The sequence below is a fragment of the Bos grunniens genome, chromosome 9, assembly GCF_055505025.1.
Source record: "Bos grunniens cultivar Pamir isolate PY7600 chromosome 9, Bosgru_T2T1.0, whole genome shotgun sequence".
NCBI classification, from domain to species: domain Eukaryota; kingdom Metazoa; phylum Chordata; class Mammalia; order Artiodactyla; family Bovidae; genus Bos; species Bos grunniens.
In genome coordinates, this window is record NC_141173.1 from 59844854 (window position 1) to 59863223 (window position 18370).

The following is an 18370-nucleotide window of genomic DNA, read 5'->3' on the forward strand; positions in this document are numbered from 1 at the left end:
ATCAAGAGGCTTTTGAGTTCCTCTTCACTTTCTGCCATAAGGGTGGTGTCATCTGCATATCTGAGGTTATTGATATTTCTCCCGGCAATCTTGATTCCAGCTTGTGTTTCTTCCAGCCCAGCGTTTCTCATGATGTACTCTGCATATAAGTTAAATAATAGAGATATCTATATTACATATACTCATATATGTGTAAAAATGAGGGACAGTAACATATATAGAGATATAAGATTGATAGAAAACTGGATAGATAGATAATGAGGGGTGCATTACATATAGAGTATTTGAGAACAACAATAACTAAAAGCCAATCTGCTTTAAATTTATAGGTGGTTTAACATCTTTCCCAGGGAGAAAAAAAAAAAGCTTTTGTTAAAAAAATCTAAATAGTTGCTACTATTGCAGTTGAGATTTAGTTTATTTTGAAAATAATTTTCAGCATAGATTTGCTTTTTTTTTTTAATTTTATTTTTGGCTATGTCAAGTCTTAATTGCAGCACCCAGGATCTTTCACTGTAGCACATGGGCTTAGTTGCCCCACAGCATGTGGGACCTTATTTCCCCAAGCAGGGATCAAACTCATGTCCCCTGCATTAGAAGGCAGATTCTTAACCACTGGACTACAAGGGAAGTCCCCAGTTGAGATTTAAATTATCTTGCTTTTATCATTTGCTTTTTAATAAACATTGTAGCTTACACGGTGATTTTAAAGATGGAAACACTAATCATGTTTGGATGTGCAGTAAACCCAAGAGTACCATTATACCATGAATAAAGATTATATGTTGCAAATTACTGATAGTCATTCATAGCAGTTGACCTGTTAATCTTTTTCTGAAAGCACTTTTACTCTTTCTGAGAAACTAAGATCACAGTTATCTTCTCTTTCTGAGTCTGTATCAAGTAAGCATACATACATACACAAGGCAGGGTTGGGAATTGGATGGAAGTTTGAGAGCATTTGGTATTATTTTACTATAGGATTATGTATTACCCAAGCCATGATCTGCAAAGCACCCTTTTACTCTGTAGGTACCTGAAGAAGATACATGTATAAGAAAAGCTGGGGAAAATGAGGCACTTCGTTACTAGTTAGACCACAGCACAGTTCTTCCCAATTGTCAGCACTCTTGTATCATGATGGAAGTAGGAGGCTCAGGGTCCTATCAAATACAAAACTACAAGGTCAGTGGGCCTTTTTCAACTATGTGTAGGCTTTTCAAAGGTTCCAATAACTCTCCGCTTTAAATTTTGGTATTGTATAAGGATTACAGAGATGAGAGGTCTGGGAAGAGTCAACTGATCCCAAGATTAACTGTAGAGGCCATACATGGCAGAGGACCCCAGGGCTGCACTAGCTGTGCCCAGTGGTGATGAAAGGCAAGATTACTGAAGGGCTGGAGTGGAGCCTGCATGGCTATAAAGGAGCCACCTCCTGCCTCTCCCTCTCTCATTATCCTCCAGCACGTGGGCCTCCCGAACAACCTCTGATATCTATAACTTGACAATCCCGGGCCATAGAGCTGATTGGTCTGTGTGAACCTTGTAATAAAGGCTTCTGTGCTTTTCTCAGGGTCTTTGACTTCCTTCTCAGAGCTGTGACTATTTATACTTACTCCCGAGTTATCCCCAAATGATGTCCCTGGACTCTCCAAAGGACTAAAGAGAAAGGAACTAAGCTACTTTTGTGACTTCTACCATATCTATTCCCATTGATTTCACTTTTGTCTGCTCTCTTTAACTCCCTGTGTCTCTGAAGATGAGGACTTGTGCCACAGACCACACACTGGTTGATCTATGGCCTGGAGTCCATTTCCTCTTCTTTTCTTTGGTTACTATGCTGCACATTTGCATCTTAGCACTAAGCAGTTCATTCCATGTTGGGGTGCAGGATATTGTAAAGGTGACCTACACAACTTCCTTTCCCTGATAACCTTGCCCCCCATTCACATAGGAGAAAGCTCCTGGCAGATGTGTGTGTCCCCTGGGACACCATCCACTGGGCACACCTGATAGATCCAAAGTGGACAGCTGACCCAACCTGGCCAATCAGAGCCTCTTCGTCTGAGACCTGTGGTTGGCAGGAAGAGATTACATTCTCAGTGGGGAGTGTTTCTAACATTTTAGGCTATGCGGTAAACTTATTTTCTGCATACACACTGGGAAGCTCAGAAAGCTTCTCTGCAGGGATAAAAAAAAGAGATTGAAGCAGGAATGCAGGGACTTGAGTGAAAGAGAGAGAGAGAAGAGGGATAGAGAGAAAGTCCAAGCTCTGTGACTGACCACATGTGCCTTGATAATTAATATGTACTCAGAGGCTGGCATAGCTCTGGCCCAGAAGAAGTGCTCAATAAACATCTATTAAATGAATCCATGAACAATTATGGAAAGATTCCAAGCAGCTTTCCAGTCCCCGATTCCAATTATCTTCCTAAGGTCTAGGAGGTACCCATTTTATTCATACATAGGCTTTCTATTTCAACTAGGTCAAGTTTGTTTGTTTTTTCCAAAAGACTGAAAAAAAAAGAAATATAGTTTATTCCTATATACCTACTAAGGTCACACTCTGCTTAAAAAAAAATCAATGTGATAACATTTTCAAATCTCTTTCAATTTCAAGTCCATGGAATTGACAATTTGCTTCTGTATGACTTTACAGATTAGCGCCAAACATCCCCATATCTGACTTTGGTACATTTACCTCCAGAGGAACCACAGTGAAAAAATCACACACACACACACACACACACACACGCTTTTATGATTTATGTATCCACTACTTACTCCTTTAGAAGCTAGAATGATACTGTGCAGATAAAGCGTGACACTGTAGTCCTTGCCAAACTGAAGGTCTGTAAAATTGTAAAAATGATTAAAGAAGACAATGTAGGTGATACAAACAAACTGTAACACTTCGTGAAGCAAACAGTCTTATTTTGAAGAACTGCAAAATGGGGCAGAGGGCAGAAAGCTTTATAGGATAAAGAATAAAGAACAAGAGGGAGAAAAATGGAAAATATCTGATTGGCTGAGGCCACAGAGTCCACCTTGTCTGGGGGTGAGAAAGCCAAGATTTTGTTTGGTGTCTGGGGATTGGTTGACTGAATATATCCTGTTTCTGATTAAATGAAGCATTTATGAGACATGACCATTATCTAAGTTTGAGTTTGCTAATGTGACACCTTTGGCAGGAGCAGCTCCATCTTGAGCCTACAAAGTTATTTCAACAATGATCACAATACTGTCCCCTTTTATCTCTGATTAAATGTTTTAGGCCTATAATACATATTATATATCCATCTTCTTACATCGTCATTCTTATGTATAGGCCCTATTGAGCATCACTTGAGAGACTAGGGCAATGTCTCTCCATTAGAGATGATTTTAGCTCCAAGATCACAATGGCCAAGTTTTGAGACATTTTGGTTGTCCCAACCCATGGAGGGGAGTGATATTGACATCCAATGGGTGGAGATCACATATCTTACTTGGCACAGACAGTCCTCCACAACAAAATATTTTCTGTTCCAACCTTGGTCCAGCACCACTTATCCTGAAGTCCTGGAATACAGTTAAGCAAACACAGATGTACATTTGTGACTTGAATAGAGATGAAATGGCTGGTAAAACCCACATAGACAGGCTGAAGTGAGATAACCATTAGCAAAGTGCTCTGTCAATATTTAAGGTCCAAATGAACAGTATAGCTAACAATGTGGTATCCATATAGATGATGGGAAAGTCAGATGGCAGACAAGATTCAAAACATGACTATTTCCAGTGCTCTTTGAGAGAGATTCCTGGACCAAATCCAACTGAAGTGTTAAAGCTTCCTGAAACTTTGACTTTACACATGCAAAGAAAGAAACACCACCAGAAGGGGGAAAAAACAAAAAAAGGCTGTGAGCCATATCAATAACTTTGCTCTCACTCGATGGACTATATTCTTAATCAGTAGCAGCATCTTCAAACATGAAAAATAAACCCAAGTGTGCTTGGGTCCACCCCAGCTAAAAATCAAGCAGAAAGCAATGTACAGAGCAAGCTAAAATTAATTAGAATAGAATTGTAGACAAGAGCACACTGCATGCATTCTGAAAGTGTAAGCTTTTAAAAATCCTCTACCTAATTACTAAAGTAATTGCAGGGAAATGTGGCCTGGACCTTCAGGCTTTGATCTCAATGAATTCTATAATGTTGTCTGAAGTTTGAGCACATGATTTAAAAATGTAGCATATCACCTTGTGTTAATGACTACAGATAGCTTCAACTCAGAACTGACAAACAGCTGGATATAAAACATAATTTAACAGCATTCTAATCAATAAACAATTATTTTTCCTTAGTTCTAGGTTAATTTTTAGGTAATTAAACACATCTATGGTTTTTCCCCACAAAATATCATTAACCCATTTTCTTTGTCTGATAAAAGTTTATCACCACAATTTGACTACAAACTGAAACTAAACTAGGTCTTTTTTTTGCAGGCTGTACATCAGAGATTTTCAGACTGTAGTCCACAGGATATTGGAATGGATCAGTCAATCTATATATTTATAAAAAACACAGTCTTTAGAATAATTTATGTTCTTTACACTGTTTTTTTTTTCTATATGTGACTGCTGATGTAGTTAATATCTTATTTGAATTATTTAAGACATGCATTCTCAATCCATAAATAGTAGAATTATAATTGTTATCAACTAGACATTTTTATATTATTTTTAAAATGAGATTTTTATCTTCAAAATACTAAGAAGCACTCTCCCATGCTAGAAGAGCTGGGTTTCAGTTTTTATGTTCCTTGCATTTATGTAAAAAAAAGTCAGTTAACCATGGGATATTTCTCCTGATTCCACATTTGCTCACTGTGGCATTCATAGCACAGCTGTCCAAATCTACCTTGGAATTCATATTTTCCTTCAAGATCAAAGTTTAGTGTACTTAGCTGTGGGCTTTGTTGATCCATTCCTCTTGAACTTCATTTGGGCCCATAATTACATGCCCAATATAGAGAAAAAAATGTCAAGAAAGAAACAGATTTCAATTTCAAGCTTCAGAGGAGTTCTGATAATAAAAATGTGGTGAAAATGATGAAAACTACCTTGACTGATGTACTCTTGTTTTTAGGGACAATGTCCTGTGTGGTGGTGGAGAGAAAGGATATGCGTAAATTCTGAGATGAGGACTTTGTGGGGGGAAAGTTGTCATTTTACAAAAGGAAATACTCTTTTTGACATAGGAAAAATGTCCGGCCGTGATACTTGTTATGCAAAAACAGTGGGATTGCTTTCTGCCTGCCAGAAGCAGGGCAAAGGTATAACACACCCACTGCCGGGTTCCATTAGTATCTTTTGTCATAATACATGGCAAATGGACCAGTAACTACCCACTGCCAATTAGAGTGATGATGAGCCAACCTAAAATAGGCAGGTGAGCAGACTAAGTGCCCCTGTGGTTTGCCAATTACCTAAATTATCTGCGGTACTTTTAGTGCACAGCTAACATGAATACAAATATAAAACACTCTAGTATTCAGGGGAGTTAGGTGCTGCTTGGTGTCAAAAAGCAGAGAGAAAATAAGCAGGATTTTTAGAAACTGAATTCTAGCAATTGTGATAACCAGCGTCATCCAGATGAAATACTATCCTGCATTTTGTTTGACAATTCTGTCTCCTCTCAGAAGAGTTCTCGAAACGAGGAAGCATCAATTCTGTTCTCAATGTCACCAATCAATTGCACAAATTGTTGTCAGTGATTCTCACTAAACGGACATTGGAACGGATCTACAGTGCTGAATGAAGAGTTGGTATCGGAAGATTTCAAGGAAATAGAACTACTTTTGCCAGAGGTGGGGGAAATCATTCATGGTGGATATCGGGAAATAAAAAGAAAGAAAAGGCAAACAAGAGATTTGTGATTCCTGTCATTCTCTCAAATTATAAAGATCATAAAAAAAAGCAACAGCATCGTTTGTCACGAACACTTAAGTGCAATCATGAAACCTGACTCAACGGCTTTGGGAAAAGACTTCATCTTATAGGACCTTGACTTGGCAATAGTCCCACTTACATTATCAGTAGAAACTACTTTCAGTTTCCCTTTGTTTTCACATTTGCTAGGAAAAAGGAGAGAGCTCAATACTATTTTAAAGGCAGTGAAAGATTTTGTAATAAAAAAAATGATGCTAATTTATGTGCTTAACATTTCACCATCTTTAGAAAAATTACACATGTACTTGCATTTGAATACAGCATTGGATGTGAATACACAATCTGATGCCATTATATTCATTTTCACTTAAACTCTATAATAGATTAGTATGTAGTAAATGACTTCAGAAGAATGGCACCATGCTCAGTGGATAATATGTACAGTGGCTGGGCTTAATGTTAATAGCAGCAGTCAGAAATCTGAGTTATATTGCTCCAGGACTGAACTAATATGTGATCTTTGACAAGTCACTTAATCTTTCATCTTTCTTAACTATGACGATAGTTTATCTAAATTATAATAGCAGATAATAATACCTTGCTTGGAGTAGTGTGGTAAGATGTGATTAATTGTCATGCATGGAGCACTTTCAGGTCTTTGGATAAAATGTATTACTAAAGTGCACACATTAATATTATTCACCCATTAGCAATGTTTTTCTGTGTAATGGTCCAATATACTATCAGTTTAAGACACATTTGGGGATACTGTGAAGGTGGAGTTGCAGAATGATAAGAATTTTACTGTTCTCTGTGTACATCTGTGTTATACAAACTGGTCTACTTTACAAAATATTCAATATAGTTACTAAATTCCACACTGACTGTTTTATTATGCTAATTGATAATCTAGTGTGCTCCAAAGATTAAAGAAAAATGAAATTAAACTGAAAAATCAAAGGGTAACAACTTTATAATGCCTCTTTAATTTAGCGAAATACAATTAAAGTCACACAGTGATAGAATTGACTGTGAATACTAAGATGACTGTAATTGACAAAGTAAATGTTACAGAACCAAGCTGAATAAAGGCAAAGGAAAATGCCAATAGAGTTCAGCACCATGGGATATCTATGTAGGCTCACAAAAATGAACTGGAAGACATCCCACGATGTCACTGAAAAGAAGGTTCTGAAGAACGCTAAGTCACTGGAAAAGGTTTTTCAAATTAGATGAAAATGTACATGTTTAAAAGTAAAACAAAAATTCATTATTGTCTGTACTAAGAGAAAAAACAGACTGCTGAGAAAGAATCAGATTTGATGAAAGTTATTTGAGTTGATATTTATAAACACACAGGACTCCACAGAGCCTGATTTAAATGGAAACATGTGCACAAAAGGCACATAAACATCTGCCTGCTAACACGTGTGCACACAGAAGAAGTCTATGAATGTGTGGTTTAAAAATCCAATTGAATTAGTAACTCTAGTGAGCTTCCCTTATACAACCAACAGGATCGGGGCTCTTCTTTTACACAATTCTACAACCAAAGGTCTTTACATGATTACAGCTTGACTGAACAAAACGAGTATACTTAGATATTGCTGAGGGAATGGTAAATTATTTCAGTCTTAGGTCAGCAATGCACAATATCTTTAAAATACTTATAAAATTCCCCTTATAGAAATTTACATTCCTAAGGCTGTATTCTTGCATTCACGGATTTTTTTCACCAACCGAAAACCTGGGAGGGAAGAGCAACCTTCATGAAGGAGAAATTATTTCTGAAGAGTAAGGTTCTAACTTTTAAATTAATGGAAACATTATATTTTATTCTATGTTAATGCTTTGTTTTAGACATAAGTAAAGTTTTTTCCCAAAACTTTGAGATGAATTGGTCAACTAAGATGGTATAACATATGGATCTTTACATCTGTCCGTAGCCCTCAGCAGCATACCACAAGCAACAATTCAAATATATAAGTAGAAATGTTGAAAAAATATAGCATGAGGTAAATGAACAGGTGACAGCAACAGAGAGCAAATCATGAGGCATTTAATAGAATGCCATCTTTGAGGAGCAAACGTGTGAGAGTGGGGCGAGGCAGGGATAAGCTGATTGAGACCTTTCCTATAAATGCATATATATTCCCCTCTTAATTAGCTTATTTATTATATCATGTTTTAAGAGCACATGGTATGTTTTAACAGGACATACTGTGCCAATTTTCTCTATGTGATAGGATTATGGATGATTTTTTTTAAATAAATTCCTTGAGTTTTTACAATGTTTGTACTACTTTTACAATTAGAAAGAGAAAAAGGCTATTAGCATTATGGGCAGAATATAGGATACTGTTGCTCCTTGAAACATTGAAGATTGTTCCAAAAATTCCAAAGTTTCTCTCATCACTGATACAATCTTAATATGAAGAACTTACATGATTAAAATACAAGAATAATATTTATGTCTGAGAACAATAGAGTACCAGAAACACCTACTAAGTTTCATACATTTAAACAGCACATCTATAGCTCTCATGAGAATCATGAGAAAAACTAAAGCAACACTCAGTGTCTCTTGAATGTATCTGTTGGAAATTATTCTGCTTCAAAGTGAAATTTCAGGGAGGTTGTTCCCAATGAAAGACAATAAAACATTCCAGATTCAGAACGACACTTTTTATAAAGTAGCTATATATCTTCTAAATCCGGTGCCAGAAATAGCAGGAAAAGCATTGATAATGCAAAATTCCTCCTCCACACCTACACAAATGAATGTTCATCACACCTGCCAAGGACATCAAAGGGAAAATGAATTCCTACTCTCCTCATAATATTTCTAGAAGGGAATCATCATTAGTAACAGAAATAATGCATAAGAGTAGGACCATGACAGACAAGATTTATGTGCCAGTCTGTTTATATAGGTCTCTGCTCAGCTGGATTTCTTCAGAGTCTCACCTCCTCTCTAAAAGGTAATCATATTGGATAAAAAAACACCCATTTGGTATAGGGCACCCAACCAGAACAACCCCAGGAACTCTATAATAGGCAAATCTAGTGGACTGTGTACCACACTGTTTCCCAAAAGCTTAATCTCTCATAATACATTTTAAATTTTATATTATGAATTTTGGCTAAAAGAAAAATAAGAATCCATCCCTCTGTATGCGGCCTTGTACACTTGGCCAATTCAATATTGGGCCCGTGGCATTTCTTAAAAATTGCTTTCTTGGTTACATTAACCAGGATATAGTCTGGTTAGTTATCATTCAGATTAAATGAATGTATGAATAACTTTCTGGAAATGTATTATAGCTCTGTAAAATACGTTATTATGTAAAGAGATGAGGCAGCATCCTAGCAAAGTAAGATATTCTCGTCTTCAATCATGGTAATGTCTTCATTTAACAAAACTGACCAACTTCCCAAGAATTTATTCTATTCTTTATTATTGTGTTATTAGTAGTAACATTATTAGCACCCGCTGTAGATTGATGAAGGATCAGTGTGCCACTTTAATGGGCAATGAAGTGCATTTGTAAAAGCAAGGCACTACAATTGCTCACCTGGCCTCTTATTTCTGGTTTTACTATCTATGATCATGAGTAAGTTAACTGGACTTCAAATGTCAATATACCCAGGAAGATTCTCTTAGGAGTGTCACAACAATTAAGTAAGATAATCCAGAGGCACTAGTGGTAAAGAACCCACTTGTTGATGCAGGAGACATGAGACATGAGTTCAATCCCTGGGTCAGAAATATCCCCTGGGGTATGAAATGGCAACCCACTCCAATCTCGTTGCCTGTAGAATACCATGGACAGAGGAGCCTGGCGGGCTCAAAGAGTCAAACACAACTGAAGTTACTTAGCATGCAGAAAATCCATGTAAAGCAGTAACTATGTTAACTAACATATACTAAGATCTCATATTGTAGTTATTATTAGAATTCATCTTCAAATTAATAATTTTCCAAAAAAGAACACTGCCATCTTGCAGACTTCAGGGAAACTGCCATTAAAGTAACAGAAATAACAGTTGGAGTTTTGTAACTATAGAAATAAAATGTATTATGTTTTCATTGCTATATTACTCTTAATTTAGTGTATCTTTTATTTTTGAGAAAAGTAATTTAAATTATTAGGTTTCTGGATAAATTTAAGGTTTTGCCTTCATACAGCTGGCAAAGCTGGCTTCATCTGGCTGTTCATCTGTATCCAAACTGATAAATGGAAGCCGTGTTTCCCTGAGTTTTTTTGAGCCAAATGGCAACCCACTCCAGTGCTCTTGCCTGGAGAATCCCAGGGACGGGGGAGCCTGGTGGGCTGCCGTCTATGGGGTCGCACAGAGTCGGACACGACTGAAGCGACTTAGCAGCAGCAGCAGCAGCAGCAGCAGCAGCAGCAGCAAATTACTAAACCTGAAAGCTGGGGAGAGGATAATACAGGAACCCCTGTCTCTGTAGCCAAGTTGGACAAAAGTGAAGGTAACCTGGGGCTTCACACTTGCATCTGGTGTCTGAAGTGAGGGTAGTTTTGTGAGTGGAGTCCTTAAGCTTGTGGAGTCTAATGCTAACTGTGAGTAGCTAGTCTTAGAACTGAATTGTAGAACACCCAGAATTGACTGGTGTCAGGAACACAAAATAACCTCTCTAGAGATCTTGATTTAATGTCTCATACATTTATCAATATTTAATTTTTTTCTTTAGTTCTGAACATATTGATTTTTTCTTTTCTTAAAAATGTTGCTGCTTCAGTAAAAAAATAAATATCAGAAATTTTAATATTAAGATTATTTGCATTTTTACAGTTTAGAACTGTTTTCTTAAGTCTTTAATAATCAAAAAAGCTTAAAATTCTTCAAGTCTGTTGTCTTGAATCATGAAAGCTTCATTTGTAAAAATTCAACCTTTCAACCTGACATACTGTGTCTCAATGAAATATCTGTCTTTTACTCCATTTGTTAATTCATGTCTATTTTATACCTTAGTCACTGAAAATTTTTATTTATTCCTAAAACTTTAATAATCTTAGCATCAGCTCAATAGTGCAACTCTATGATGTGAATTATTTATGTGTATATATAAACATAAAATTTTATATATGTCTATAAAGGTAAGCAGAATTACTTTGAAACTTTTATATACATAACATTCAAAGGGAAACACCTTTTTATTACTTACTGTAGTTGAGATGGTTACATGATAGCATTCAATGCCTATGGTAACAAAATAATAAGGACAATAAAAGGCTTATCTGACTCTGTATTGATAAATTTGTAGCAGTTGTGGAATCAAATTTCTGTTAGCTAGGAATAGTAATAATCTTACAAAACTCTATTTTCTGATGGAGTTAAGTTAGAAATGCATGAGGAGAAAAATGTCCGTATTAATTTCAAAAACTAAAACCAAAAGGTAAGTGAAGAAAAGCAATCAAACAAACAATTATGAAGAAAACAAAAAAAGCCTATGTTAATTTGGGGACTTCCTTTACCCAAAAGAAAATGTTAAGGATGCAATTTGTAGATTTTAAAAAACTCCTTTTGAAACAAAATTTTTGTACCTTATCTAAATCATTCAAACAGTAATTCTGTATTTCAGATCTCAGGCTAAATATTTATGTTAAAGTTACTGAAAAATTAATATGTGGACTTTCCTCTCTAATAACACTGCAGTTTTTAAAATAAATATAGAGTTATATTGTTTAAAATATCCATAAGTATTTATTTTAAACTTATTCTATACCAGAAAATTGTTTCTTTCCTTTCTAGTTGCTCCACAAACTCCAAACCGATAATGACCCTTTTGAAATATGGTTACCACAACTGAACGTGATTATTTTGGAATTTCACTAGATCTGTAAGAGTTTAGCCAGCACAGTCCCTCATGTGACCTTGATCCTATTCTTCACCATAACATCATATTAAACTTCTAGCAGCTGCATCATTTTGTTGAAGGTTAATGAAAAGCACAAGTCATTTTCACCTTAGCTGATGTCAAATTTCTCTCATTAGAGACTTATGGGATTGATTTTTTAACCTAAATGCATAAGTTTACAATTATCTATAAAGTCTTACTTTAGTCTATTAGGGTGAATTTGCATCTCAATTTTATCATTCAGTGCATTGGACATAGTTCCCACTTTTGTGTCTTCTAAAAACATGAAAAGCACTATATTCTCATTCAATATTTTCAAAGTCCTGAGTTTTACTTATTTTCACTTAAAACTCTTCAAATAATTCTTGAATATTTCAAGACTCTTTAAAAAAAATGTTCCTACCACATATTTTTTCTAATATTGAACAGAATAACCAAGGGCATCTGACTTATTAGTAAGTTCTCTCCAAATCAACACCATTCTATTAATCAATGGCTTCTGAATATGAATGCATATAATATACAACAACAACAAAAAAAGAATTTTTGGTAGGAGGACATTACTTGTTCTTAATGTATTCATGGGAGAAAGCAATGGCACCCCACTCCAGCACTCTTGCCTGGAAAATCCCATGGACAGAGGAGCCTGGTAGGTGGCAGTCCATGGGGTCGCTAAGAGTCGGACACGACTGAGCGACTTCACTTTCACTTTTCACTTTCATGCATTGGAGGAGGAAATGGCAACCCACTCCAGTGTTCTTGCCTGGAGAATCCCAGGGACGGAGGGGCCTGGTGGTCTGCCGTCTATGGGGTCGCACAGAGTCGGCCACGACTGAAGCGACTTAGCAGCGGCAGCAGCAACGTATTCATGACTATTTCTCCCTACTATACACGTCATTCTAAGGTCTCACAGACTTACAGCTTCTTACTCTGCTATAGAATGATAACAAATATCAATAGCAATCTTTATTGAGTGTAACTCTATCCATTTTTTAAATGATATAATTCTTGATCAATTTTCACCTTCTGGGATTTCTCTTTTTCCTATGATTTTCCATGATTTCTCCAAAATCGTAGGCAAATTATACTTGAAAATATATTATAGTTGTTTTAGAAACCTGAAGAATTTAAGAGTCAAGGAATTGTTCAGAATTTCAGTGTAAAGCAACAAGTAATTCACAGAATGTGGGTTACCCATAACAAAATTCAGGATAATTAGTAAATGCTTGGATAATAATAGTCAGGAGTAATAAGAGGATGTCAAAGAGGGAGGGACAGGGAAAAGCTGGGCTTTGACGACTTCTTGAGACAGGAGGAGAATAGCTTCCATTGGGATAGTTAGAGCAATAGATGATAATTTAAGGAGAGATGAGAAAGAGATCCGAAAGATAATATGTGTGTGTCTGTGTATCTGTGTATGTGTGTGTGTTTGTGTGTGTAGCAGAACAGGCTGAAATCAAGAATAGTGATTCACCACACTTAAGCTGCCACATAGGTTTAAAAGGTAAAATCTATCTCTTTAATTGAATAGTTACTTATTAAAGACCGGTGTGGGACAACTGGAGTAAGAAACCCTGACATCAAGGAGATAACAGTCCTGGAGAGGAGGCAGACAGGCAGAAGAATTAGAGCATTAAAAGTCTAACAATTAATGAAGGCATATCTGTTAGTCGTCTTTTCCATTCACTTATTAATGGCTGAATACTACAAGGTCAGGGATTTGTCCTGTTCCCCATCACCATCCCGGCGCCTGGAAGAATTCCTGGCTCACAGTATGCCCTCAGTAAATGTTTATCTTAATCAATTAATACACCATGAAATAAGTATTATGAAAATGATTTCAAAGATTAGGAAACTGATACTATAAATGGTTAAGTATCTTGCTATATAACTAACAGTAGGTGCCAGAGTCAGAATTCCAAGGCTCAGGACACTTGTATAAAATTTCCTATCTCAGTCTCACATTTGCCTTTTAAATATCATTCACATATAAACACTTTGAAACTGATATGTGGAAAAACAGGTGTGGTCTTTACTTAATATGGGCCAATTTGTACAGCTGAAATAGAGAAAAACATTAATTGCCATTCAGTCCACCTAAAATGCCAATACCCTTAAAAACAGGGCTATTAGTAATGCAAATATATGGTCCCAGGATGGTGAAAAGCTTGCTTAACTAAACAACTGGTCTCATGAGGCAAGACTGCTTCCAAAATTCTTTCTGGCTTGGCTGTTCTCCATTTTCGTATAAACGGCCAGCCTGCCAGCCCCTAAAGAGCTAAACATCTACAGTCTGTGACAGTGAAAAGACACTACATACTGTATATTCAAACTCTCCCACTTAATATTAGAGCATCTGAATGATCATTTAAATCTCATTTGTACTGTCTACAAAATACAGGCCTATTATTTCTTTTTATTGGAAATACATAAAGCGAGACATACTCATATAGTAAAAGCAACTCTTCAAGTTGAACAAGATGAAATGTATATTTTCTTGAAATGGAAGTTTTCCAGGGCTCAAAGACATTTGGTCAGCACTTCTGGAAATCTATAGGAAACCAGTTAAATTTATGCTCTCTGGAAGTCTCATATTATAAAATGAGTTATAAATTAAACCCAAAATACCGATCACATGTTGTCATCTCCCTTTCTCTTGTTCTCTCATTTGTTTTATTAATACCCTCTTGTTTTTAATAGCATTCAGAATATTTGTATAATACATCTTTCTATGATAAACATTGATTTTTAAAGAAAGAAAAATAAGTTAAATAAATGATACATGGAGTAACGTTTTTCTTATTTACAATGTTAAGTCAGAGAGATACATTGTTTCTAATATTGATTTAAATGAGGATGAAAAATGTCCTCGTTTTTGTATTGGTCCCTGACTCTCATTCTTATTGCCAGAATTAAGAAATGAATACTTATTCAAACTTAACTAGTAAAACTTAATGAAGAATGCATGTAAAACATAATTAGGGTTGTAATTAATTTCACAGTAAACAATTTAACTAATTAAAATATTAAAATATGTTATTACTGATTCTCATTTACTTTGGTTTTTTTGTTTAGTAAGTTGATGGGTATTATAAATGTTGCTATCCCCTAGCTCAGGGGCCACAATCTTTTTATATAAAGGAAGAGAAGTAAATAAGTTTGGTGGGCCACATATGATCTCTTTGTTATAGTCTTATTTCCTTTTCTTTAAAGAATATCTTTTAAAACATTCTTAGTTCATGGACAGGACCTGGGCAGTGGCCTATAGTTTGCCAGCTCCTATTTTCCTCTTCTAGCTTTGTCCCCACAAGGCAAAATTCTAAACCTTCTGTTGATATTCTCAACTTGCTTGCATGGAGGAAATATTTGCTAAGAAGTGAGAAAAACAGAACTTTCCCAATTCAATTGCTTTTTTCCCCCCTTTATAGCTGCATTCCCTAAGACTCACACATTCACAAGTATAGACAATTGCAGAGCCTGCTGTGTGCCAACATAGGGGTTCAGGGGTCCCCAAACCCAATGACACAGACAGCAAGTCCTCAGTGATACAAATACTCAGTTCTAATAATACATGCAAGTGAAAAGGCTGGTTTTATAGTGAACTCTGAGTGTGTGAACACACAAAGTCCAGCTGGTCTGAATCTGTCCTTTCACTTGGTAAATTGTCACTCAAGCTCGCACATCTGAGGCACCATGTAAGCCCTAGAGGATACAGTGGAGATCAAACTTGGAAGGCCTGTGCCCATGTGGCCCTTGAAGCAGAGAAAGGGAGATAGAAATAAGCATGTGTGCAAAGGAGTAAATAAAGCCAAATGATGATGAGAATCAAAAAGGGTCATTCACCTTTTAAAGTACAAAATGTATCTGTTGATTATTAAGTTCAAATATAGTAATCCTCTCCAAGAACACTCAATTCAGGCCAACAATACTTACACAAATTGAGGACTCATATGTGGAAAAATGGAGAAGGAAATGGGAACCCGCTCCAGTATTCTTGCTTGAAAAATTCCATCTGGAAGAAAAGGAATTTTTTTCATTTTGAATTAGTATATCAGTTGCTTTCATTCTGGAGTGCTAAATAGAAAAGTCTGGGAATTTGCTTATAATAGTAAATGTTACATTAAAAAAATACCAGTCTTTTAATGTGTAATTTATCAAGAAGAAATAACAACTGCCATGAAACATCAATAACTCTTTCTAATAATCTGGTAATCTTTATAACTTTCACAGAAAGATCTTGGCAGATTATCCCAATTGTTAGCAATAGATGTAATACTCAATAGATAATTCTATTGAGAAATTTTTCTATTTTACCAAGTGTGCAATGCATTTACCAGTGCATTATGAAGCATTAGAAATAGGTAAAATAGTTCTTCAAGATACAAGATAAATGCAGAATATTTGATATTTCTAATTTCACATCCTGTGATTTCATATTCTTGCTAATAAAATATAATAACCTATAATAAATTTCACATTATTATTGCAAATTAGTAAGCTTCTATAACATTATATTTCATTTCCTTACCATTAAGGACATTCAGATCATGCAACTTATTAAACCTAGCTTTCATTCTAAACTGATTTATTTTGCTTTTCATGACATGATTCTAAATTTATTTTAAATATAATTTTAATTAATCAAAACAACTAATAGAGCACACAGTTTTTCTGCCATAAATCCTGCCTTGGGGACTTTATGGAGTACTTGAGGTTTCAGGTTATATTTCGAGAAAGTTTTGATAAACCTCATAAGAGAAATAGTTGGAGAAAAGCCACTAAAATCAGGTTTTAAAATGTGGCCTTCACAGAAAAAGCAAAAAAAAAAAAAAAAAAAATTAAGACAGTTTGACAATGAGAAACAAAAGACTGGAACAAGCCAGGTCTTCTCAAGTGCAATGAAGTTTAGAGAAAAAAGTGCACGGCTTTATCATTCAGAAATTTGGATTTGTTATAAAACGGATGGCAGAAGAAATTGTAAGAGAACTAAGAAAATCACCTTCTCTTAAATATACTATAAAATAGATTCTTATTGATCATTATTATGTATGAAAATCGAATAAGATTTAATTCCGAGATTTTTTTAGTATATCACGGAGGCTTTTCCTTTTTCTTTCCCTTCTGTTTCCCTGAGGAGGAATTTTCAGGAGCTCGTATTTATTGCCACTTCTCACTCATTTATGTTAATGGTAAATCTAAGGGAAGAAATTGAGCCTGTTCAGCTCAGTAACCCACCCCTAATCAGGTTCCTTTTCTTGTTTCCTTCTTCTTTTCCTTTTCCTTTTGGCAGCCCATTGCTGTGAAGTTGACAAAAAGCAAGAGAGTTCCAGAAAAGCATCTATTTCTGCTCTATTGACTATGCCAAAGCCTTTGACTGTATGAATCACAATAAACTGTGGAAAATTCTGAAACAGATGGGAATACCAGACCACCTGATCTGCCTCTTGAGAAACCTATATGCAGGTCGGGAAGCAACAGTTAGAACTGGACATGGAACAACAGACTGGTTCCAAATAGGAAAAGGAGTTCGTCAAGGCTTATACTGTCACCCTGTTTATTTAACTTATATGCAGAGTACATCATGAGAAACGCTGGGCTGGAAGAAACACAAGCTGGAATCAAGATTGCTGGGAGAAATATCAATAACCTCAGATATGCAGATGACACCATCCTTATGGCAGAAAGTGAAGAGGAACTAAAAAGCCTCTTGATGAAAGTGAAAGAGGAGAGTGAAAAAGTTGGCTTAAAGCTCAACATTCAGAAAACGAAGATCATGGCATCCGGTCCCATCACTTCATGGGAAATAGATGGGGAAACAGTGGAAACTGTGTCAGACTTTATTTTTGTCACTGCAGATGGTGACTGCAGCCATGAAATTAAAAGACGCTTACTCCTTGGAAGGAAAGTTATGATCAACCTAGATAGCACATTCAAAAGCAGAGACATTACTTTGCCAACAAAGGTTCGTCTAGTCAAGGCTATGGTCTTTCCTGTGGTTACGTATGGATGTGAGAATTGGACTGTGAAGAAGGCTGAGCACCAAAGAATTGATGCTTTTGAACTGTGGTGTTGGAGAAGACTCTTGAGAGTGCCTTGGACTGCAAGGAGATCCAACCAGTCCATTCTGAAGGAGATCAGCCCTGGGATTTCTTTGGAGGAAATGATGCTAAAGCTGAGACTCCAGTACTTTGGCCACCTCATGCGAAGAGTTGACTCATTGGAAAAGACTCTTATGCTGGGAGGGATTGGGGGCAAGAGGAGAAGGGGACGACAGAGGATGAGATGGCTGGATGGCATCACTGACTCGATGGACGTGAGTCTGAGTGAACTCCAGGAGTTGGTGACGGACAGGGAGGCCTGGCGTGCTGAAATTCATGGGGTCGCAAAGAGTCGGACATGACTGAGTGACTGATCTGATCTGATCTGACACTTTGTTCTCTATACTGTAGGATCACAGAGAAGGCAATGCCCCCATGGGAGGCTGCTCCTGTTTCAGCACTGCCTGTAACTGAGTGAGAAATCAGGCTGATTCAGTGATGAAATATTAGCCAAA